The sequence below is a fragment of the Sus scrofa genome, chromosome 15 (genome assembly GCF_054392235.1).
Source record: "Sus scrofa isolate SSC_HxYL_T2T_F1_AM1 chromosome 15, Sscrofa_HxYL_maternal_Yorkshire_Landrace_v2.0, whole genome shotgun sequence".
NCBI lineage: Eukaryota > Metazoa > Chordata > Mammalia > Artiodactyla > Suidae > Sus > Sus scrofa.
This window is the reverse complement of record NC_139397.1, coordinates 146,996,418-147,023,056: the sequence shown is the minus strand read 5'-3', so window position 1 is coordinate 147,023,056 and position 26,639 is coordinate 146,996,418. Positions and strand designations below refer to the sequence as shown.

Here is a 26,639-nt window from a genome sequence, read left to right as displayed (position 1 = left end):
CAATCTAATTTCACAGGATTTCCATCCCACAGCCTACGCACATCCCCCCACCCCCCAGGGATTATACTTCTTAACACCCAGGTCTAGACAGTGAAACTGCTAAGCTTGGATACGATCCTACAAAGCATTACAAAGGCCAGGGACACAAACATTTCAGTGCTATGAATGTGGCAGCATTCTGGAGTGGAGAGACAATAGTAGCAGAAATCTCAGGAAGCTGGGGTTAGAGTCTAGGCGAGACCCAATCAGAACCTAAATTAAATCAGTGGCAGTGAGAGTGAACAGAGGCAAGATTTGAGAGAGATTTCTGAGAAGAAGAAGAAAAAAAAAAAAATGCTGCTAAAGTGTGCCTCCGTCACTATGAATGACAGAATAAGAAAAGGGCTTAAGTTACAAGTGCTTTTGATTAAATATCAGGAAGACTGCTTTGACAGAACAATAAAACTCCTTAAAGAATTACTAGAATAGGGCAGAGTTACTGGCAGTCTTCAACAACGGAAAAGGTTATAGGTCCCCAAACCTTCCGTTTCGCCCTACTGAAAGGCAAAGCTGGCCTCATGCATTCTGCGGCCTCTTCTAGTTCGAAAAACAATCTAGAAACTAGTGACTACCAAAAGTCTTCATTTAAAAAAGAGAATTGTCTAAAAACTAGACACACTACTAATATAAGCAACTGCTTACTATATTCTCCAGGAAACACCCTAGGAGGAAAAAATCCAGTGAAATCCTACTTTCTACAGACTATCTGAAACTTCTGTTTTAAATATTCAAAAAGTAAAATGCCATGGTTTGCTAGAGCTGGCATGGCCTCTTACACAGAACAGGTGCAAATCCAATACCTTAATTTGGTAAGAAAAATGATTTTGATTTGGCCTTCTCATATATAAACAATGGACCAATAAGGCTGATGACTCAACACCTGATGAATGCATCAAAAGGTTTCCAGATGATTAGACTGTGAGGCTAAGTGAAGGCAATGTGAAGAAAAAAGGAAGGGATTGGGTAAAAAGGTGCTCCAATCTTTCAATCAAGAGAGTGACAAACTCTGACAAATACACAATTTTTCCATCTCTGAATGAAGGGTCATAGAAATTACAAGTTCCGACAAGAACTCAACAAAAACTGTAACACCAATCTGCACATGAAAACAATTCCCCTCGGATCCCTCAAAATCCATCAACGAGGAAAACTCACTTCATGGGCCACTCTCCCCAGTGAGATGTAGGAATGACAATACAAGCCTTCACAGGGGCAAGGGAACATTCATGTTCTAAGCATCTGCTATGCTTCAAGTTCGCCAGCCCAAGCAAGTTTCTCACTCTGAAGTAAAGCTATTGAAATTGTATGATGTCAGAGAATTTTCACAGTGTGTTCACAGACATCACCTCATTTGGTCCATGCCATAAGTTCACACAATGGGTAATGGGGAGACCATTCCAGTTTCACAAGGAAATGGGAGTAACGAAGGGGCAAGAGCCAGGCGATGACATCATGCAGGGATCCTGGTGCAGACTGGTGATCCGTTCTCCACACAAGCCAGAATCAGAGGATCATGGGAAGAGCCATGAAAACCTACATCGTGATAGCGCCTAGGTGGCCATGGGACTCCCCGAAATGCTACCGTCAACTTGGTGAAGGTCCTAAGTGTCTGTGGAGTGTCAGGCATTGCACGTGACCCCCTCTCTGTCCTCAGAAAGCTCATGTTCTAGAAATGAGACAAAATGCAAACAAATATTCTAAGTACACGGGGTAGGTGACTGCTGGCAAGTAAGGTGTCCAAAGGTAGTGAGAAGGGAGCCAGCAGGTTAACAGTGCACCCCTGAGCTGAAAATGGGGAGGCTGAGTAGGAGCTGGCTAAATGCATGGGCGTGGGAGCATTCCAAAAAGGGAAAAGACCAAAAGTACATAACCAAGAATACAACGAGAAGGACAAAGGTTCTATGTTTTAAACATGTTGCAGGGACCAGACCACAAAAGGCCTTACATGAAAAGAGCATGCATTTTACATTTTAGGGAAGAAAAGCATTGAAAATTTTGAGAGTAACATGATATAAGAATCATATCTGATGAGGAGTCAAGGGTCAGTCTATAGCTCCTCTGAAGATAACCTGTCTTCTTCTCTAGATTTTTCTCGTTAGTTTTCTGCAGTTTCACCTTGATGTATCAAAGTTAGAATTTTTTTTTTTTTAACTCTACTTGCAATCATTGGTCTTAAACCTGTGCTTTGGAATCTCAACTGGTGCAGTAAATTTCAGCCATTACCTTAAAATTTCACCTTTGCTCAGTCTGTCTCATCTCCTTTCTAGGTGTCCAATTAAACTTATTTAGACCTCACTCTATTTATGTCTCTCCCCCTCTCCCTCTGCATTTTCTATCTGTCCCTCCACGACATACTCTGGATAATTTTCTTACCATCTTCCAGTTTGCTAATTTTCTCTTCAGCTTTATTCAATCTTCTGTTAAGTCCATTCATTGAGTTTTCTTTAAATTATTCAATTGAATACACTTTTCCTTACCCACTGAGTTTTAAATCTCATTACTGTCATGTTTAATTCCAGTTTTATTTTCTTCCTTTTTTAATTTGCTATGTCACACTTCATAGTTTCCTATTCTTTGCAGGAATTCAAGTTTATCTTTCATTTCTTTAAACACCGGAGATGATTTTTATAAATGGCAATGATTCCAATATTTGATAATGTTTATTTAGGAAGGGCTGCTTCTGGTTGCTAATAGTCCTTGCCCTTGGAGTATGGTTTGCTTGGGTGCCTGATTATATTTATGTGCTGTATACTAAATAATTTGAGGCCTTTGCTGAATAAACCTTCCTTTTGAAATAATTTCTACTTACTTTTGCCAGATATCCAGAGGTACTACCAGCCCATAAACCAATTCGAACCTTGAGATTCCTTGGTTGATCCAGTTGGCTTGAACCTGGGCTGGAATTCCACAAGAGAGCTGGTACGTTTCAGTTCTACCTTTACCCTGATGGCGTAGTCCTTTGAGGTCCCAGCTTCTTGTGAGAAATCTTGGCTTTATTTCTGTACCTCAAAACTGTGGATCAAATCTGCACTCTTGCATGGGTTCTCCATTCCAATTTTAACTGGTAGGGTCTGTCAGCTCTATGAGGCTTGAGAAGAAGGGTAAGGTTTTGTGTTGTTTGGGTTTTGTATTTTAACCAAATATTTTTGGTTGTTTCAGTGGAAGGGTGAGTGTCTGAATAATAGTTCACCGTTGCTGCCAACAGAAAGTCACGAAGGCCTATATTTCAGAAATATTTTTCAGGGGGCAGTGTAGAGCACGGTGACCAATGACAGACTGAGAGGGGAGAGCCCAGTGGGAAGTGTGCTCAGTGAGAAGAGGGAGGGGCAGCGGTGATCCGTGCAGGAAACACAAGAAGGAGACGTGGGGAAGCACTGTGACAGTGCCCAGTGGGACATTAAGGCAGAAGCACAAGGGATGGAAAGAAGAGGCAGGTATTCTCACATTTATTTCTCTCAGCAAACCCAAGAGGGAAGCATTAGCATTCTGGTTTTTACAGCAATCAGCAGTTCAAAGAGGTAAAGTAACTTATGCCAGGGTTCATCCAAGGAGATGGTTAGTAGAGGTGGGGTCAGAACCCAATACGACTCCAAGTCCAAACTCTTCCCACCAAGTATGAGATCTGGAAGAAAGATAGGCACCTGTGGGTGGGTTCCAATGAGGATGGGAGGGCTGCCAAAAATTGTATAATTCACCTACGGACATTAAAGGATTTTAAATCGTAGAAGATGCCAAGTATAAACAGCTCTCTAAATAACTTCACTGCCTCTACGCATAAAAATGATGGAGTATGGAGTTCCCATTGTGGCTCGGTGGTAACAAACCCAACTAGTATCCTTGAGGACACAGGTTCAATCCCTGGCCTCGTTCAGTGGGTTAAGGATCCAGCGCTGCCATGAGCTGTGGTGTAGGTCGCAGGCATGGCTCAGATCCCGCATTGCTGTGGCTGGGGTGCAGGCCAGCAGCTTCAGCTCCAATTCGACCCCTAGCCTGGGAACTTCAACATGCAGAGGGTGCGGCCCTCAAAAGATGGAAAAAAAAAGAAAAGATGGAGTAGTTAAGAGCATGAGCTTTGGAGACACAAGACCTAAAATTAAACCTAGGTCCTATGAACTTGAACTTGTAGCTTCGAACAAGATATTCCATCTCTCAATTTCCTTGTTTACAAATGAAGAACAGCTTGAGTTATGTTTTCATGTAGTACCCTGGCACAAAGTACATTTAAAAAAACTGTTAGATTCTACTACTAATATCATTGTTGTCAGGGTTATTATTAGCTCTTGTTGTCAGTATTGAGTGAATCCAACCCTGTTATCCTGGACACAACTGATTGGACAGGACTGGTGTACAAGACAATGGCGATATTATAAAATAGGTCACATTTCCTCATCTGTAAAATGCAACCCATCTTACAGAGTTTAGTGAGAAGATGAAATGAAATGAATGTGTGTAAAAGTGCTACAGGGGCTGGAGCACAGAGAGCACTCAATAGCTGCTATATAATATATATTTAAATTGCATGTACTTTTCTGAATGCTTGGTATATTCTGTGCAAAGTAAGGAGAGACATGAGATGATGCTATACAGGTAAGAAGAGGCCAGATCAACATTAACAAGTGTGGATTTACCCCAAAGGCAATGGAGAGCTACAGAAGAAAGACTAACATGACCTATGCTTTCAGAAGTCCACACTGGGCCAGCTTGGGGTGGGGGGGGGGGGCAGATTTAGAGTGAACTTGGAGGCAGAGAAGCCTGTAAACAGGTATTACAATAAATCAGACTAGTGGCAGAGGGAATGGAGGGTTCTAGATAGAGAGGTATACAGAAGGCAAAACTGACAAGATTATTCAGATGCTAGCAGGGAACGGAAGGCTCGGGAGGTTACCTGGGGAGAGTGAGGAATGGGAAAAACTGCCACATTTCCTTATAAGAGAAGCTCTCAAAGTATAGTCTTCTGACCAGCAACCTCAGCATTCGCTGGGAACTCTTAGAAAAGCAAATTCTCAGCCCCCATCCCAGACCTCAGGACTCAGAACCTCTAGGGGTGGAGCCCAGCAAGGTGAACAAGCCTTTCAGGGGACAAAAGTGGGGCCCCACCGCTCTAGACCAATGGGCGATGAGCCACTGTAGGGAGAGCATCTTGAGGGCATCAGGAGGGGATGTCAGCTCAGTCCCACTTAGTGAGTCTGAAGTGCTGGCTAGTAGATCTGACGCTTCAGAGGGAGGTCTGGGCTGGAGACAGAAATGGGTCTGTTGCCTGTATACAGAGGACAAATGAACAAGCGGACAGGCTCCCTCGAAGGCGGCTGAGAATCAGAAGGGAAGAGAGCCTAGGGCACAGCAGTGAGGAACCACACTGTGCGAGAAAGCACAGGCAATAATATTAACGCACCTCCTTCAGAACTGGAAATATTCTGTAATAAATGTAATAACATGGGAGAATTGAATATAAAAATAAATGTCATAAATGTAAAAAGAGAGAGCACAAGGAGAAATTTTGCAAAGGAAACTGAGGCGTGAGGAGACACAAAAGAAAAACCAGGCTTATGTGAGGTCAGCGGGGCCAACGAAAGCCAGCGTTCCCGCGAGAAAAGTACGGTCAGCAGGGCCCGGGAGGAAACGGGGTGAAGCCCGAAGCGTGGGGGACTGAGAGAGGAGGGCGGCCGAGGCGAGGGTGGGCACCGGGCTCCGCAAGGCCCCTGGGAGGAGTGGAGTGTGGCGTGGCGGCCACAGGGAGAAGGAAACCACAGCACGGTTCTTCTGTTTCTTTAAGATAAGAGAGGCTTGAACACAGTTAATGGCTGATAGGAAAGAACCACTAGGAAGGTGTGGCTGAAGGGGACACAATGAAGAAAGGGAGGGGACCCCGGGCAGGAAGGGATGGGATCCAGAAACCAGAGGAAAGCATTAACCTCAGGCGGAAGGAGAGAGATGCCAACTTCACTGCAACAAAATGTGTGGAGGAGCAGATCAGTCTAGACACAAGCCATTTGCAAGCCTGGCCATGGAGAGCCAAGGCGGTTCCACGGGACAAGGGCACAGGAGGCAGTTTTTGTTTTTTGAAACACAAAAGTCAATGCACCTGTTGAAAAGTGCCAGGGCAGGTGAGGGATACCTAATACATTCAGAGCTGGGCTCCACAATTCCCAGGGGCGGGGATCACCAGCAAACGGCGTCCCCAAACAGTGGCCTGAACACGCGGGGCACCACGCTCTATGCATTCAAAACAGCAATAACTAGTTACTGGGCACCTGTGGCACATGCTCGGCACTGGTTAGGTGATTTATATGCACTACCATAGTTAATTGCCCCCGGTAATTCACAAGATAGGCAGGTATTATCAAGCCAACTTTAGAGATGAGGCTCACAAAGATCAAATAACATGCTTGCTCCTGGACACCAGCTGGGAAGCAGCAAGGGCAGGAGTCAAACCTCTGTCTCACCCTCTTCCCATGATGCCACACACCCTTTAGGATTCGAACAGGATTAATGGAAGTGAGAAGGGGGGAAAAAAAAAAAAAAAAAAAAAACATGATTTTTGAGATGTGCCTGAGTGATTAGATGCTGGGAGACGTCAATCAATTCTTGGGTCCTTTGGAGTTTGGGGTGACAATGGGGCATAAGTACAATCAAGGTCCTCTACCCAAGCTGGAGATGCGGGTCTGCATCAAGTAGATGATAGCGCTGCCTGGAAGGAGACAGATGCGCAGAGACTGGGGAAAGAAGGACCTAAGAGCAACAGGATGAATAAATCAAGGAAAAGAATGCCAATACTCAAGCATTAAAAGGAAAAAAAATCCCTTTGCCACCCAAATTTCCTTCATTGTTCTAATTTACAGACTGGTGAGAAATTAACAACTGGGCAGGATTTGGTCACCCTTTGCACCAGACTGACCATGAAGATACCTTCAGGTTCCTGAGTTGGGGCCATGCCCCATATGGAATGCTTTTCGGGCCCAAACCTGAGTCCTGTGCAGGCTCATCTTCTCAGATGAGGCTTTGCACTGATTCCCATTCCCAGCTGTTAACTGTATTAATTACATCATCAACACCTCTTTTCTCTGAGCACTCTCTGCTCCAAATCTTTCTCTTGCCCTGGAGAAACCACTTTTAAATTTCTCTCTACTAAAGCTTTAATTGGTTTTTAGCTTCATGGCTCCCAAAAGACCGAAAATGTAGGCATACACACTTATGTGCTTCCAACTATGGCTGGCTTTAACTTACCAATTCTGCATCTTTCCCAACAGACGAATGACTCCCCCAAGTTTAAGCTGACTTCCATCTGAGATTTTCTTAAAGGAACCGAGCTTAACCTGTTACTATCATAGGATCATTTCAATACCAGAAACACAATATTTACTAAAATCTGACTAGTGTTTCTTTACCTGTCTTTTAAAGCCTAACTCTTCATCAAAACTTGAAAAACATGAAAAAGGTGCTGGGCTATCACAGAGGTTGAGCAGAGACCAACCTCAAAGCATAGGAAGCTAAAGTAAATGAGTTTTTCTGTTTTGAGCCTGTGATCCCACATATATCAGACATACATTATATCTCTTTCATGTTCCAAGTGTCTGAAAGAACATGTGATATTTCATCCTATTGAACATTCCCAACAGAGATAATAAGATCCAGCCCACTGCTTGGCAACAGAGAAAGAATTAAAATGCTGCTTCTCCAAGAGCTAGTCCTCTTTATCAATTCATTTGCTGTGACCTAAAAAAATAGTAGGACTCCAAAATGATCATTACCAGGAGAATGAAAAAAGACAGTTTAAAGAAGAAAAAATTGATTTTTATAGGCTGCATCCTTTCTGAGAACCATTAAGCCCCCTAGGAAATAGAACAATGCACCACTCAAAACAGCTGATGTTTGAAGCATCTTTAATGCAACACTGCTTCTCCTTAATAAGGTAATAAGCTCTAGCTCTAAATGCAAACCAGACTGATCCCTTCAGCCAGGTTATGTAGACATGGATGAATCACTGCTTTTGATGCCAAACTGGCAAATCTGAAGGTTTTATAATGGCTCTTCTACAGCTTCTATGGAGCAAAAGGATTCAAGTGTTAACAGGAGAGCAATAGTTTGCCCCTTCAGTTTCCAAGGAAGAGAGATCTTTTGCAGAGTATTTGCTGAGTACAAGACTCTGTTCTGGGGGTTGCAAGTAGATGAAAGTTGAGCAAAAGCAACTATATGAGGTAAATAAAATATTCCATCAGAATAATATCGGTCAGGGAATGCGAAGTGGAAAAAAAAGTAGCTATAAAGAAGAGTCACAAAAAGGAAAGATCAGGAGTTCCCATCAGTTCCCATCATGGCGCAGCGGAAACGAATCCGACTAGGAACCATGAGGTTGCAGGTTTGGTCCCTGGTCTGGCTCAGTGGGTGAAGGATCCAGCGTTGCCGTGAGCTGTGGTGTAGGTCGAAGATGCGGCTTGGATTTGGCATTGCTGTGGCTGTGGTGTAGGCCGGCAGCTACAGCTCTGATTAGACCCCTAGCCTGGGAACCTCCATGTGCCGCAGGTGCGGCCCTAAAAAAGCAAAAAAAAAAAAAAAAAAAAAAAGGAAAGATGACATGTAGTTGGAGGAACTAAGGCTCATGGGAGAACGCGGTGTGGTGAGCAGACTCTAGGATGACCTCCAGTGATCCTCACACCGCCTGGCCTCACACCGCTGTAGAATCCCTTCCCTTTGAGTGTGGCAGGACCCATGACTTGCCCCCAACAGCAAAGGGTGGCCGAAATGATGGGATATCACTGCCATGATTAGGTTGCATAAGACTAACTTTCACCTTGACAACACACCCTCTCCCTTGCTGGATCTGATGAAGCCAGCTGCCATGCAGAGAGGCCAGGCGGCAAGGAGCTAAAGGAAGCCTCCTGCCAGCAACCAGCAAGGAACTGAGGTGCTCAGGCCAAACGCCCACAAGGAACGGAATCTAGCCAGCCACCACATAAACCTGGAAGAAGATCCTTCCCCAGCAGAGCCTTCAATGACCAGCACCTTGACTGCAGCTTTGTAGGAGACCCTGGAGCAGAGGATCAAGCCAGGCCGGGCCCAGACTCCCGACTAAAGGGGAACCTTGTTTCCTCTGCTCACAACTCTCAAGATACCAAATGTATGGGTTTTCCACACCAGGCAATTCTCGAATTCTCTGTGGACAACACCTGGGTGTCCTGTAATTTAATTCAATTCTGATACTAACTACTCAGAGTTGGTACAAACCTCACAGGATAAGGGTTCAGTCCCGTAAGACTGCCCCCCCACTTCAGACGCCCAATGCAGTTAGTAGGTCTCTGGATACCTACACTCTGTCTGAGCTGGCTACAAACTGATCCCACCCTTAGGCCTGATTAATCTGCTATAGTGGTTCACAGACCTCAGGGCAGCACTTACATGAACTGGTTTAGTATAAAGGATACAGCCAAAGAGGTACACAGGAAGTCCAGAAGGATCCCGAGCACAGAAGCCTCTGTCCCCATGGACTTGGGGAGAGAGCCACACCCATGGAAGTGAGGAGTGAGTCACCCACGGAACTGGGGAGTGAGCACACAGATGTGTTTACCAACTCAGAACCTCTCTGAACCCCACAGTTCAGAAATTTTTACGGAGGTTTCATCATATAGGTATGATCCATCCTTAACTCAATCTTCAGCCCCTCTCTGCTCCCTGAAGGATGGGTGGTGGTGGTGGGGGCAGTTGGTGAGAATTTCAAGCTTCTAACCACGGCCTGAAATGATCAGAATCATTTTAGGAACAACTCTATCCTGAAGCTATCCAGGAGTCCACCAAGAACTGCCTTACAGAACAATAAATGCTCCCATCACTCAGGAAATTCCAAGAGATGTAGGAGCTCTGTGTAAGATGCTCCTATCACCCCCATCACTCAGGAAATGACAAGGGTTTTAGGAGCTCCGTGTCAAGGAACCAGGGTCAAAGAGCAACTATTTAGAACAAAAGATGCTCCTAGCACCCCTATCACTCAGGAAATTCCAAGGTCTTTAGGAGCCCTGGGTCAGGAACCAGGGGCAGAAGCCAAATGTCTATTTATGAGGTTACACTCACTCTCAGAAAACGTGGGAGTAAATGTGTTGTTTTAAGCCACTAAATCTGTGGCAATTTGTTACAGAGCGATGAGTCACTAATACACATTTAAAGTGACAGTTGACATTTGAAGCCTAGAGGAATTTTCACAGGAGGGGATGGGGAATTAGGCAGCATTCATGGCAGAAAAGAGCAGGCACAGAGACGCAAAGGCAGAAGAGGGAAGGGAGTGCTCAGGAGCTCGCAGTTCCAAAGGTCCAGTCTGGTTGGACGTGAGGCGTGAGTGGGCAGGTGCAAGAGACCCCTGGTGGACAAGGACAGCCCAAAAGAGCCACCGGGCTCATCACTGACATCATGTGGCCTGAGAACCTCTACAGGAAGACTCATCTGACACTTGCTGCTTCAAGAGGCAACAGGCTTCAAAAAAGGACTTGGAAAATGCCCATAACGAAACGCTATGCTTTGTCCTTTTTAAGGTACTTTCCCTTCCATTACCTCATTTGATTTATGCAAGACCCTGTAAAGAAGTCGAGGCAGGTATTTATTATGAAGTTGTGTTTTATTATTACAAATAAGGAAAATGAAGCAGGAAGAGGCAAGATTGACTGACAAGAGCTCTTGTTCAGTACTGCTTTGTTTCCTACTAGGACTGCTGCCACATTTTGCTGGATCCCCCTTCCCCGGGAGAGATGCAAACAGGGCTAATCAGACAGGTTTGGATCCTGGCCCAACGTCCCAGTGTGGGCCCAAGGAGCATTTTATACCTGAACAGTAGGTTCCCTGACACCTGGGTGAACTGCAGAGTCAAGAATATAGTAATTTAGTCCAGAGAAACTAGTACCAAAAGAACTTTGAAATAAGGAGATTCAAAATGAGCATCAGATCTCAAGTCGAGCTTATCAAGTTCCTACTCAATTGCTGCCTCTGGCTCAAGTAAATGGGTCCGAGCTGAGGAGACTGGACAAAGGCGGGTCAGTTAACTGGGAGCAGAGATGAGAGACTGTATTATGCAGCTGAGATTTGCTCAGGGGCTACTGAAGTAGTGAAAACGGAGGCTGGGTCCACTTAAAGGAATAACTCATTCATTTTTTAGGTTTTTGGTTTTTCGTGGTTTTTTTTTGTTTTGTTTTGTTTTTTTAATAAAGCACCATCTGAAAACCAAGGACAATTTTCTACTGTAAAATGTTAAAAAAACATCTGTTCTTATGGGTGGACATTCTATACCCAGAGTAGGACAGCTGTCGGTTCCCTCTCCCCATCTGGAGCCACACAAACCAATTTCTTTTTTTTTCTCACACTAGCTTAGCTGGAATTTTCAACAGCTTTTTGTAAATCTCAACATGTTATAATCACTATTACTCAAGCAAAGATTTCCCTTGACTATTGCTGCATGACTTGAAAAGCCTCGTTGGCAGCTCTCGAAGGAGAATGGGCATGATTTAGAGTGACCCAAGGACCAAATCAGAGTCAGTAAGATGAATCTGTAGGCTTACAATTCTGCATAGTGGCAACGGAAGGGTCTCTAGCAAAGCAAAAAACCACACAAAATCTTAAGGAAGCAGGTTAAACACTAAGTTACAAAAAAGCCTTCATCACCCACCTGAATAGAGCTGGCATGAGCTGACTCGAAGGGAGAGCTACACAGTTGGGCCTCCCTTCCTGGAGCCTGGAGGCCTGAAAACTAGCTCCACAGACAACAGCGCCCAGAGGCCCAGGCTGAGGGAAGTGGGGATGGAGACCTTACCCATCCCCACCTGTGGCTGAGCCTCAGTTTCTCATTTCAATAAATACAAACTGAACTCTTCTCTTTCAGTCTTTCAAAATAAGAGTTAAATGTTAATGGGGGAGGGGCTCCCTGAATAAGGGTCGTTATAATAATGGTGAGATTCAGTATTTTTAAATGAAAATAATCTTTTTTTTTCTTTTTTTGGTCCTTTTAGGGCCACCCCTGCAGCATATGAAAGTTCCCAGGCTAGGAATCTAATCAGAGCTGTAGCTGCTGGCCACAGCCACAGCCACAGCAATGCCAGATCCAAGCCGCGTCTGCGACCTACACCTCAGCTCCTGGCAATGCGGGATCCTTGGCGAGGCCAGGGACCAAACCCGCAACCTCATTGTTCCTAGTCGGATTCGTTTCAGCTGCACCACGATGGGAACTCCTGAAAATAATCTTTGATCATTTGATATCCACGAGGATAAGAGGCATTCCTTCATGAAACACTCATCACTTGCTTCTTGGTTCTATACACTTTTCTTTTAGGTCTTGTGCAAGGCTCTCGAAATCTTGATCAGCGTTACCTCCCAGCCCTGAGTTTTCCATATTCACCAGCTTATGACGTAGTTTTATAAATAATGGCTACTTCAGTAATCCCACAGGCAGACCATCTACTTGATGGTCTCACCAATTTCCCATGCTTCAACTGATAATACTCAGCTCTGTAACTCTCAACCACCCTTCCTCTGGGTCTACACCTCCATTTCCAATGGTCCACTGATGCCCCAACCTGAATTTCCCCCATAAAACTCAAATTCAGCATAGGATCAGAACCCACATGCAGAGCCCATCTGCCTGGCCTCACTCAGTGGGTTAGAGATCCAGCGTTGCCGTGAGCTGTGGTATAGGTCGCAGGCGAAGCTCAGATCCTGCACTGCTGTGGTTGTGGCACAGGCCAGCAGCTACAGCTCTGATTCGACTCCTAGCCTGGGAACCTCCATATGCCTCAGGTGCGTCTCTAAAAAGCAAAGACAAGGAAAGAGAAGAAAGCCACTATTTACATTCCAGAATTCTAAGCAGGGGTGACGCTGATTAGACAGCTTAGGTCTGGTGGCTCTGGGAAGAGGAAACGGTAGGAAGCTGCAGTGTCCAGGAGAGGAGCCGCAAGCCACGTGTAGCTATCTAAAATAAAGTCCATCTAAGTTAAATGTAATTAAAAATTCAGTTTCAAGCGCTCAACAGCCACACGTGGTTAGTGGCTACTGTATGGAACAGTACAGAAAGTTCTAGTGACAAAAAGGAACCAAGTAACTGCTACAAGGCGACCAAAACTCAATAGCTGGGGGTTAAAGTCCAGGAATGTGGGGAAGGAGCCGATGTTCAGGTGACAATCTGGGTGCACGTGGGAAAGGGACAGTGGGAAACAGACTCTAGGTGAGCACTGGACAATGCCTAACGTGCTTGTAGAAGGAAATTAAATGGATCTGGCATGATTTGCTCTTCAACAAACATAACCCATTTGTAGAAACTGTCTGTTGTTCTTACAGGTATAGGGTGTTTTTCTTTTATGAACTCACTAACTTCCTGTGGGACACTGGACAAGCCAAGTAACTTTTCTGAGTCTCAGTTTCCTCGTCTGTAAAACAAAAGGGATGAACTAGATCAGTTGTTTCTAACCTTCTAATCAGAGCAGAATTTTTTAAACTACATTTTTTAAATTAACGTTTGCCCAGGATCTCACACTTTGAAGTATTTTTAACAACAACTGCATCAAAAATTAATTGTCTTGTTTTTAATCAAAAACATACAACTGTTAATTAGAGCCTCGGATCAGCAAGAAAAGTCAGCGTTACCACGGTAGGCTGAGGCTGGTATCATTTGTACCAAAAGTAAAATAAGTGGACCCTGAAGTCCTGCTTAAAGCAAAGGAACTAGTTCCATTTACTGCCATGAAATACTCAGGAATAATGTAAAGTACTCTGCTGGAAGCCCCTAAGGGGGGGACTATTACAGGCCAAGAAGAGTGCTTGATCTTACAGGACCCATGCAAGTCCAGAATTCTATGATTTCTACTGTAACATAACTGCAAACAGATTTGGCCCCTATCACTATCGTGGACCAGCCTGACCTGGAAAGTACCAGAGAGGGGGATGAGTAGATGGACTGGGAAGAAAGATTCCAAGGGTGACTGGAATACGGAGAAAATGATACCATCATACAAAGATGTTGATCTGTACTTTTCATTTCCAGCTGATTATTAAGCAATCCAGGGAGCCAAGTATAAAGCTAAAAGTGGACAAGTAGGCAAGAGAATCTGGAGGGCAATACTGCAAAGGATGCTAGAAGAGCCAGGGAAGGGTGGCTCTAGAGACCTCCAGTTCCTCTTTCACCTCTACGGAGGAGAAGGGCAGACACACGGAGTAACTGACATGCTAGAGGCCTGGGACTTCCTCTTTCCAGATAACAGCATGTGGGTTTAATATGGATTATTTCCCTTTATTTAAATTTCTATTTCAATAATTTGGTGTTAAAGGCTATGCAAGAAGGCTGACAAGCATGTCTATTCCTACGTGCCATAAGAAATGGATTGGGACAGTAAATTCTATAAAATAATCTTTTTTTTTTTTTTTTTTTTTTTTTTTTACTTTTTTTAGGGCTACACCTGCAGCACATGGAAGTTCCCAGTCTGGGGGCTGAACTGGAGCTGCAGCTGCCAACCTACACCACAGCCACAGCAACGCCAGATCTATAACCCACTGAGCGAGGCCAGGAATCAAACCCATGTCCTCATGGATACTTGTCAGGTTTTTTTAACCACTGAGCTACAACAAGAACTCCTAAAATAAATTACTTTTAACGTTAGTAAAATAGTCTGAAACCCAAGCTCCCTAGGTCCAATGAAACATCAAAGAGAAAACAGGTAGGAGTGACTCCATGATTAAAAAATGACAAGAGGAAGTGAAAAGATCAAGCCAGTGAAAGAACTAGGTAAGCTCCAGTTATATTTCAATACGGAACGAATGTCATTATTATTTCAAGATTCTTAAAATTCATCACGGTTTCTATCTCTGTTAACCCTTCTAATAACTAAGTATTTAATAATTTTAAAATTCCTTAAAAATACCGACATTTCTCAAATACCTAAGTATATGACCCAGCAATTCTACTCCTAGGTATGTTTGCAACTGAACTGAAAACAGGAACTCAGATACTTGTACACCAATGTTCATTTCAGCATTATTTGCTGTTCAGTGGCCAAAAGAGAGCGTCAACTCCAGTGGCCATCGACAGGGATGCATAAACAAAATGTATATTCAATATAATGAAATATTACTCATCCACAAAAAAATGACATTTTGACACGTTACAGAAAAGATGAACCTTGAAAACATTATGCTAAATGAAATGTCAGACACAAAAGGATAAATATTTTATGACTTCATTTATATAAAATACCAAGAAGAGACAAGTGATAGAGAGGACGCAGATTAGTGTTTGGCAGAGCCTGGGGTGGAGAAATAGGGAGTTACTATTTAATGCTTATAGGGTTTCTGACTAGTATTTAAAAAAAAATTTGGGAATAGTAGTAGATAATAGCAATGGCTGTAGAACATCGTGAATGTAATTAATTGAGCTGAATTGTGTACTTAAAAATGGTTAATAAGGCAAATTTTGTGCTATATGTTTTATCATACACATGAAAGATTTTTAAACCCACAGGAGTGTATGTTTCTCATAGAGACTGTAGGGCAGGGGACAGTGTGATAAACAATATTTATTGCTTTCAAGGAGGGAAACTCAGGAGTTCCCGTCGTGGCTCAGTGGTTAACGAATCCGACTAGGAACCATGAGGTGGCAGGTTTGATCCCTGGCCTCGCTCAGTGGGTTAAGGATCCGGCGTTGCCGTGAGCTGTGGTGTAGGTCACATGTGGCTTGGATCCCACGTCACTGTGGCTCTGGCGTAGGTTGGTGGCTACAGCTCCGATTAGACCCCTAGCCTGGGAACCTCCATGTGCTGCAGGAAGCGGCCCTAGAAAAAGGCAAAAAACCAAAAACAAAAACAAAAAAAAAAAAAAAGGGAGGGAAACTCAGGTGGCAGAAGAGAACAATTAGGCCCATGTTCTCTGAAAGTCTGTTAAAGAAACTTAAGAATAGAGGGCTTGGGTTCTTCAAGGAACCAACCAGATGCCCATGACTCTTCAAACTACATTCAAGTCCAATTTCTGACATGAACTTCAACTTACATTTCCAACTACACATGACCACTTCAGGCTTAACATGTCTAAAGAAAGTCCTTAGTAATACAAGCTGAAAGCAGAGATTAGTTACTTCCAGCAAATAAAAATAGTAGAAATAAATTTCTTCTATTAAAAATTAAACAGACAAGTCACTTCCTAGTGTAATAAAAAATGAGGGGAAAATGAAAGATTTGATTACAGATACAGAGGAAATTGAACAACTGAAAAACTGTACAACTCTATTCTTTTTTTTTTTTTTTTTTTTTTGTCTTTTGTCTTTTTGCCTTTTCTAGGGCCACTCCCGCGGCACATGGAGGTTCCCAGGCTAGGGGTCGAATCAGAGCTGTAGCCACCGGCCTACGCCAGAGCCACAGCAACGAGGGATCCAAGCCACGTCTGCAACCTACACCACAGCTCACAGCAGCGCCAGATCCCCAACCCACTGAGCAAGGCCAGGGACTGAACCCGCAACCTCATGGTTCCTAGTCAGATTCACTAACCACTGAGCCAAGACAGGAACTCCTGTACAACTCTATTCTAAAATATTAGAACAGGTAGCTAAAATTATGATTTTCCTGAAGAAATATAAATTATCAAAATTAATACAAGAAAAGGAAAAAAGCCCAACAGAAACCAATGTCATTAGGACACAGAGAAAGCTGCCAACCAAAGCCCTAACCTATGTTTCAAGTATAAATTCTTCAAATGCTTCCAGCACTAAGAATACTTGATCGTTCTCCATGCTATTCTAACTGCTCCGAAGCAGTAAGAAAAAGAGAGGCTCGCTAGTTGTGCCTGCAAAGTTAAGAGAGCCTGACATCAAAACACAAGACAGATGGCACAGTGAGAAGAAACCGTAGGCCAATCTCACATTTCGTATTATACACCCCAAATCATAAATAAATATAAGCAAGCAGAGCTGAGTTACATGTTAAAACACGCTGTACACCAGGACCAAATGAGGGTGATGGTTCTATGAGGATGAAAGACTTGTCCAAGCCAAAGGGGAAAAAACGGAATCCTGAAAGAAGCTCAAAAGGCACTTGAAACAAAAATTCAACATCCATCCCAAGTAGAAACTTTCAGTAAAAAAGAAAGAAGACACTTGGTTAACTAGGTCTCAAGCCAACAACCAGCACTGTGCTTGAGGGTTTAATACTGGAAGCATTCCCATTAAAGTCCGGAAGAAGGCAATCACCACTATTATATAATACAGTACTTAAAGCAATGGCCAATGCAATGAGGTAATAAATAAGAAGCACAAAATTAGAAAGTTAGGGGCAAAATTATTTGCAGATAAAATTATTTTATACTTAGAAAATCGAAACTACCAACTAAAAAATTACTGGAAATAATAAGAGCATTCATTAAGGTATCCAGTTTAAAGATAAACAAAACAAGCCCAAAAGCTTTCTTTATGTCAACAATTATACTTGGGAATTGCTAGAAACATTTCCTTTCAAATAAATACCCAAAAAAACACAAAACACACAAGTTTTTCTAATAGTCAAGTGTTTTCTAATGTACAGTAATGCTATATATAAACAATGAAACATATTAAAAGGAGCCAAGAGCCTATAATGCACATTTTGAATTGGTTTGATAAATTAAGACATACATAGACGAGGCTATATTCAAAAGAGCAAAACAGGGCACAAACAGCTCCCAAAAAGGACGCCACAATTGAGCAAAAGATTTTTACCTGAATTATTTTAATTAGCACTACGTGGGAAAAACCAAGTGAAAAAAAAACCCAATAACCACTTAAAACCAAGGGACTGAAGAAGTGCTGCATTTCCTAACAGTAAATGATAACTAAAACAGTCGCTAAAGTCTTGTTCAGCATCGACTACCAATTTCAACAGCTTAAACTGGTTCTCAACTGTTTGAGATCCTGCCAGAGAGTCCACAAGGTCAAGGCTCTTTTCATAATAATACTAAGACATTATTTGTCCCTTTCTCTCTCATTTTCTCATGTCTGTAGAGTAGGGTCAGCACACCACACTGGCCGTCAGGACAAATCCAGGCACGTCCATTCCTGCACATATTCTCCACGGACACTTCAGGCCACAGCAACAGAGTTGGGTGGTTGTGACACAGAGGTCTCTGTCTCTGAACAGCCCACAAAGCTGGAAACATTTAATACGTGGCCCTTCACAGAACACCTTTGCTAACTCTTTTTCTAATGCCTAATAAGTATACATAAAGTCTCTGTATTTTTGTGCTTTCTAGAATTTTCTAAGATAATCAGTTTAAAGTATAAACAAGTACATTTTAGAAGTTAATTCCATTTTTTCCCTCAGTATTTGATTTTGGTTTTCTCTACTAAAATCTCATTAACCTCCCTAATGCCCAATAAATCATTATTTTAAAATCTGAGGGAGGTTTCCTTAAATATACACAGAAATAAAGCTAGAAGTATACTTGCTTTGCAATATTTTAAAGCTTAATTTTAAATACAGAAATATTGATAGATATAACCTACATAAACAAAAGCACTTTTGAATCTTAAGTAATTCTTAAGAACACAGAAGAGTCCTGAGGCCATATAACTTGAGAATCGCAGGTTTAAATAAAGTTGCTGGGAGTTTCTGTTATGGCTCATTAGTAACGAACCCAACTAGTATCCATGAGGATGTGGGTTCAATCCCTGGCCTCACTCAGTGGGTTAAGGATCCAGCACTGCCATGAGCTGTGGTGTAGGTCGCAGACACAGCTCAGATCCAGCCTTTCTGTCGCTGTGGTATAGGCGGCAGATGAAGCTCTGATTCCACCCTTAGCCTGGAAACTTCTATAGGCCACGAGCACAGCCCTAAAAAAGCAAAAAAAATAAAAAAATAAAAAAGTTGTTTGCAGCAGAGTACACATTCTTATTCTCCAGAATAAATCACATGTTATGCCACAAAACAAGTAGCAATAAACTTCAGAGGATAGAAATTAGCAGTTCCCATTGTGGCTCAGCAGGTTAAGAACCCAACTAGTATCCAAGAGGATATGGGTTCAATCCTTGGCCTCTCTCAGTGGGTTAACTATCTGTCATTGCCACAAGCTGTGGTGTAGGCCACAGATGTAGCTCAGATCGGCATTGCTATGGCTGTGGCACAAGCTAGTAGCTGCAGCTCCAATTCAACCCCTGCCCCAGGAACTTCCATATGCTGCAGGTGCAGCCCTAAAAAGAAAAAAAAAAAAAAAGAGAAATTACATCAAGCATTTTTTTTCTGACCACAATGGTATGAACCTAGAAGTCAATTACAGAAAGAAAAATGGGGAGAGCATAAACACATAGAGACTAAACAACATGCTACTAAAAAACAAATAGGTCACTGAGGAAATCAGAAAAATACCTCGAGACAAATAATAATAGAAACAACTTTCCAAACTCTATGGGATGCAGCAAAAGCAGTTCTAAGAGGGAAGTTTATAGCAATATAGACCTTCCTCAAGAAACAAGAATCATCTCAGATAAACAATCTAACCTACCATCTAAATAAATTAGAAAAAGAAAAACAAACAAAACCCAAATTTAGAAGTGGAAAAGAAATAATATTTTTCGAAATATCAAAATTCTCAAAATATGGAAAATAAATAATACTTCTTTTATTTCAAAGAGGAAATAAATGAAATAGTGATCAAAAAAAAATGACAGAAAAGATCAATGAAGCCAAGAGCTAGTTTTTTGAAAACAAAAAATTGATAAAACTCCCTCTAGCCATGCTCACCAAGAAGAAAAGAGAGAGAACTCAATAAACAAAATTAGAAATGAAAGAGGAGGAATAACAACCAATACCACAGAGATGCAAAAAATCATAACCTAATACTACAAACAGGTATATGTCAACAAACTGGAAAACCTAGAAGAAACAGAGAAATTTCTAGAAACATACAAACTGCTAAGACTAAATCAAGAAGAAATAGACAACCTGAACAGATGGATTACTAGTAGTGAAACTGAACCGGTAATTTTAAAATTTCCCAGCCATCAAAAGTCCAGGACTGGATAGCTTCACAGGGGAATTCTACCAAACATATAAAGTGCTAATACCTATGCTTCTCAAAGTATTCCAAAAAATTGGAGAGCACTCCAAAATTCATTCCATGAGGCCACCATAAGTAACTCTGATACCAAAACCAAAGACAGTTAAAAAAAATTACAATCCAATATCTTTGATGAATATAGAAGCAAAAATTCTCAATAAAATGTTAGCAAACCAAATTCAACAATATATAAATAGGATCATACACCACAATCAAGTGGGATTTATTCCAGGGACACAAAGATGACTCAATATTTGCAAATCAATGTGATGCACCACATTAACAAAAAGGATAAAAATCACATGATCAGATTATCACAGCCTTGTACATTAACTATACTTCAATAAAATTTTTTAAAAATCACATGATCATCTCCAATAGACACAGAAAAAGCATTTGACAAAATTCCATATCCATTCATGATAAAAACTCCCATCAGAGTGAGTATAGAGGGAACATACATCAACATAATAAAGGCCATTTATGACAAACTCACAGCTAACATCATACTCAATGGTGAAAAGCTGAAAGCTTTACTCTAAAAATCAGAAACAAGACAAGTTCACTCACTCTTGTCAGTTAACACAGTTTTGGAAGTCCTAGTCACCACAATCAGACGAGAAAAAGAAACAAAAGGCATTTAAATTGAAAGGGAAGAAGTAAAATTATCACTCTTTGCAAATGATATGATACTGTATACAGAAACTCCACCAAATAATGTCTCCACCCAAAAAATATTAGAATTAAGAAATGAATTCAGTAAAATCATAGAATATAAGATTAATATACAGAAATCTATTGTTCTTCTAAATTCTAATAATGAATCATCAGAAAGTGAAAAGCAAAAACAAACGCCCATCCCATCTGAAATCTCATCAAAAAAAAAAAAATCTAAGAATAAACTTAAACAAAGAGATGAAAGACCTATATTCTGAAAACTATAAAACACCGATGAAGGAAAGATGATACAATGAAATGGAAACAAAGTCCAAGCTCTTGGATCAGAAAAACTAATATTGTTAAAATGGCTATACTACCCAAAGCAATCCCGAGTTAATGCAATCCCTATTAAAATACCCATGATCCATGATCCTTCTGAGGATTGAATGGATCTACTCCTCTTCCTCCTGAGCCTGCCCACGTCCACCTCAGGAGTCAGAAAGAGCCCTTGTTTCACACTTAAAATTCTTCTCCTTCCAACTACAGGCCTGTTCAGTGCCTAGGCTTAAGTTCTTTTTCCTTGGGTAAAGAATTATTTCCGGGATTACCCCTTTGGCACAGTGGGTTAAGTATCTGATTGTAGTAGCTCAGGTTGCTGCAGAGACACAGGTTCAATCCCTGGCCTGGAGCAGTGGTTAAGGATCAGGCATTGCCCAACTTGTGATGTAGGTTGCAGCCATGGCTTGGATTCAGTCCCTGGCCTGGGAACTTCCATGTGCTGTGGGCGCAGCCATGAAAAAAGAATGATGATTGTTTTCCTTTGGCCGAGATATTAAAATACCTATGATATTTTTCAAAAATAATCCTAAATTTTATGTGGAACCACAAAAGACCCTAATTCCCAAAGCAATCTTGGAAAAAAAGAACAAAGCTGAAAGTACCACCCTCCCTGACTATAGACTACGCTACAAATCTACAGTAATCAAAACAGCATGGTACTGGCACAAAAACATACACATCGATCAATGGAACAGATAGAGAGAGAGCCTAGAGTAAGCCCAGAAGTAGACCACTTAATCTAGGCTATCGGAGGCAAGAATATACAACAGAGAAAAGATAGTCTCTTCAATAAGCAGTGCTGGGAAAAGTGGACAGCCACATGTAAAATAAAGAGATTACAACATATTCTCAAATTATATTAAAAAAATAAACTCTAAACAGATTAAATACCTAAATGTATGATCCAAAAATCATAAAATTCCTAGAAGAGAACATAGGCAGAACACATACTAGATATGCTGTAAGAATTAAATAATTGAACATTATGAAGACTAACTATAAAGTATTTAGGACCTGGTACATAGTAAATGCTCAATAAGGATCAGTGATTATTAGGTGTAAATACATATATGGGTATGTATATATACAAAAATATATCTATGTAGATCCTTGATACAGCAAAATAAGTATTTAGAAAGAAATTTATAGGGGGTTTTGGGGGTTTCTTTTTTGCTTTTTTTTTTTTTTTTTTTTTTTTAGGGCTGCATTTGTGGCATATGGAGGTTCCCAGGCTAGGGGTTGAATCAGAGCAGTAGCCACCAGCCTACACCACAGCCACAGCAACATAAGATCCAAGTCGAGTCTGCGACCTATACCACAGCTCACGCCAATGCCAGATTGTTAACCCACTGAACAAGGCCAGGGATCAAGTCCGCAACCTCATGGTTCCTAGTTGTATTTGTTTCCACTGAGCCACAATGGGAACTCCAAAGGAAATTTACAGTTTTAAAACCATTTCAGGAGTTCCCTGGTGGCTCAGTGGGTTAAGTCTGGGGCATTGTCACTGGTGTGGCTCAGGCTACTGTTGTGGCATGGATTCAGTCTCTGACCCGTGAACTTCTACATGCTGCAGGCATGGCCAAAAAAGGAAAGAAGAAAAAAATATTTCAAATGAAACAAGAAAAGTTGAAAATGTTGAACTCAAAAAGTTGGGAAAAAAGCAAAAAAGCAAACCCCCAAAACAAGGAATTAAAAAACTAGGGAAAGGGCAAACATCAATGAAATACAGAAGAATATCATCAATAATAGACAGAAAAATAATACAACCAAAAGTCATGTTCCTTAAAAATATTAATAAGATAGATCTTTGGCAAGCAAGAGTTAAGAAAAGAGAAGAGTCAAACAATTACAATACAGAATGATGTACAGCAGAAATCAACACAACACTGTAAAGCAACTATACTTCAATTAAAAAAAAACACAGTCACGTACAGGATGAAAAGCACAAAACGAAAATGCACACAGAATAGGCAGACACTAAACCAACCAGGCCAGAGTATGCCAAGGTCTTGTGCTGAAGAATTCTGAAAAATAAAAGAATCGGTAGGGGGAAAAAAATCCAAACAGAATGAAAAGGGAGGCAAAAGTACAGACACAAGGAGATTTTTTTTAAATAATTAAATAATTAAGGAATATTAATGAGTATTAGAAATATCTGTGTGCTCATAAATTCAAATGGGTAAATTCCTCTTAAATTATGCCAAAATTGGCACCAAAAAAAAAGAAATTGAACAGACCAAACAGTATGAAAGAGACTGAAAGAGCAAAGATCTCCCCTTCTGAAAAACAGCAGGTGCAGACAGTTTTACAATGAGTTCTACCAAATTTTAAGGAACACTTAATTCCTGTCTTATACAAGCTGTTCTGGGAAAATAGTAAACAGTCAAAAACTGACCAGGACATTTCACGAAACTAATATAATCTTGATCCTAAAAACCAGATAATGGTAAGAAAATGACAGGTCCATTTAACATGACACCAAAAAATCCTACACTATATTAACCAAGTAAATCCAATATTGTTTTTAAAAAATAACAATATATTGGAATTAAGCAGTATTTATCCTAGGAATTCAAGGATGGTTCAACCTAAAAAATAGATTTAAAGGAGAGAAACCAAATAATACTCTGAATCAATTAAGAATTGGCTATGATGGAGTTCCTGCTGTGGCCCAGCAGAAACGAATCTGACTAGCATCCATGAGGACACGGGTTTGATGCCTGGCCTCGCTCAGTGGGTTAAGGACCCAGCGTTGCCATGAGCTGTGGCGTAGGTTGCAGACACAGCTTGGATGTGGCATTGCTGTGGCTGTGGCACAGGCCAGCAGCTACAGCTCCAATTTGACCCCTAGCCTGGGAACCTCCATATGCTGCATGTGGCCCTAAAAAGACAAAACAAAAAAAAAAACAAAAAGAATTGGCTACATTAAGTTCAGCAAAAGGCAAAGCTGTAGAGTTAACAAAAGATTGCATGGGAAAATACTATGTGACCTAGGAAAAGGAAAATACTAAAAGCTCATAAAGTATATGATTAATTTTATCACATTAAAATTAAGAATTTTTGTTCAATTAAAAAACACCACAAAGTTGATAGACAAATGACTAAATGACAGAATAGGAGAAGATATTTGTAATACCTAAAAGGTAAAAGGGATTATTATTATAGAGACCAGGGAAGAAATTCCTGCAAATCAACAATAGGACAGTAACCTTGATGGAACAATGGGCAAATGATATGAAAAGGCAATTTAGAGAATTTAATCTAGACTATAAAAACTAGAAACCTGGATAATTCTAATAGCTGGCAGGAATAAGAAGGTATAAGAAGCCCCATGAATTGCTGGTGAAGTGTAAACTGGCAAAATCCTTCTGGCTTGGTCAAAGCCTTATCAAAGCCTTAAGTTAATAAAGAACTGCTCCTCTGTCTTTCTTTATCTTCTGTTCATATATTTCTTTTGGCAACTTCACAAGGAGGAATGGCTGGTCTAGGGCAGGATTTGGGTTTTAGAAATTGTGGGTCCTGACCATCTGTCTCTGCCTGAATCACACATGGTGTGACTGCATTGCCCACTCAGTCTAAAAAATAGAGAAGCAGAAATACCCACTGTATCCCTCTAACATAGGTGTGAACAAAGCTTTACTCTTTTTTAAATGAAATTTTAAAACACTGGCACAAAGTGTTGTCCAAAAATTGTGGTTGATGGGTAAGTGCTATATATTCGATTTTTAATATAATTTCTAAAGCTGGAGTTCCCACTGTGGCTCATGGGTTAAGGAACCAACGTTCTCTCTGTAAGGATGTGGGCTCGATCCCTGGCCTTGCTCAGTGGGTTAAGGATTCAGCATTGCCACAAGCTGTGGCACAGGTCACAGATGTGGCTTGGATCTGGTATTGCCACGGCTGTGGTGTAGGCTGTAATTGCAGCTCTGACGCAGCCCCTGGCCTGGGAACTTCCATGCCCCACAGGTGTAGCCATAGAAAGAAGGAGGGAAAAATATATATATATACATATATATAAACACACACACACATGCATATATAAAATTTCTTTTTTTATAATTTCTAAAGCAAGCACAACTCTTCTTATTGTATTAATCATCATTATACAATATATTATATGGAGAGTCTAGGAAACAAAAGATGGGGAAGATTTGATCTCAGAATGTGGAAACAGCAAGGAAATTAAAAAAAAAAAAAAAAAGGCTCTGAGAAATCAGGGTTTCCAGAGAGTCAGGAGAAAGGTTCTTGGGATTTCCGTAACCCCAAAGTATCACAGGAGAATAGTCATATGGATCTGCTTTTCTCGGCCAAAGGAAAACAATCATCATTCTTTTTTCATGGCTGCGCCCACAGCACATGGAAGTTCCCAGGCCAGGGACTGAATCCAAGCCATGGCTGCAACCTACATCACAAGTTGGGCAATGCCTGATCCTTAACCACTGCTCCAGGCCAGGGATTGAACCTGTGTCTCTGCAGCAACCTGAGCTACTACAATCAGATACTTAACCCACTGTGCCAAAGGGGTAATCCCGGAAATAATTCTTTACCCAAGGAAAAAGAACTTAAGCCTAGGCACTGAACAGGCCTGTAGTTGGAAGGAGAAGAATTTTAAGTGTGAAACAAGGGCTCTTTCTGACTCCTGAGGTGGACGTGGGCAGGCTCAGGAGGAAGAGGAGTAGATCCATTCAATCCTCAGAAGGAAACAAGGATTCCACGTGGATTCTCCCTTCAAGAAAGAGCTGAAAGTGGTCAGAGGTAGACGAGAGAATTGAAGAGGCCACCAACCCTACATTCGAAGCCGTGTTCAGTCACCAGGGTCCTGACAAACACTCGTCTCCAGACCAGAATGCTGAACAAGATCTCCAACAGACCCTGCTAAGGTAGAGAACAGCAAAGTACATCATGACTGCCAAGATTCACAGGCCCAAACTGTTCTTAAAATTCCCAAAGATGTGGAGTTCCTTTCGTGGCTCAGTGGTTAACGAACCCAACTAGTATCCATGAGGACGCAGGTTCGATCCCTGGCCTAGCTCAGTAGGTTAAGGATCGGGCATTGCTGTGAGCTGTGGTGTAGGTAACAGACACAGCTTGGATCACACATTGCTGTGGCTATGGTGTAGGCTGGCAGCTACAGCTCCAATTCAACCCCTAGCCTGGGAACCTCCATGTGTCACGAGCACAGCCCTCAAAAGACCCCCCCACCAAAAAAAAATACTCCCAGAGATGTAAAATATATAGCTACTGTATCACTTGGTCATGACGTTTCCTATCCTTTAGAGTCTGCTAACCACGCCATGGTTACTCAAATATTTGATACCAAAGAGTATTTATTTGGGTTGTCCCCCGTCTCAACACAGACGGCAGTTTTCTATGCTGACACCAATGCTAGTGCCCAGGGGCCAGGTCTTTCGCCCCTTCTCGCTCAGGGGCTGAGGATGGGGCAGCTCCATGCTGAATTCCTAGAAGAAACTACTGTGTAGGTGTCAGATGCCCAGAGAAACTTTTCTGAGTTTCTCTGGGCATCTTTTCTGACCAAGGACAGGCACTTGCTGCAGAGAGCCGGGGTTATCTGC

At 41.7% G+C, this 26,639-nt stretch overlaps 1 protein-coding gene across 16 annotated transcripts in view; it reads right to left on the bottom strand.

The window, feature by feature from the left end:
* The window catches only part of DIS3L2 (DIS3 like 3'-5' exoribonuclease 2), a 360,467-nt gene that overhangs the window by 212,198 nt on the left and 121,630 nt on the right, over window positions 1–26,639 (bottom strand).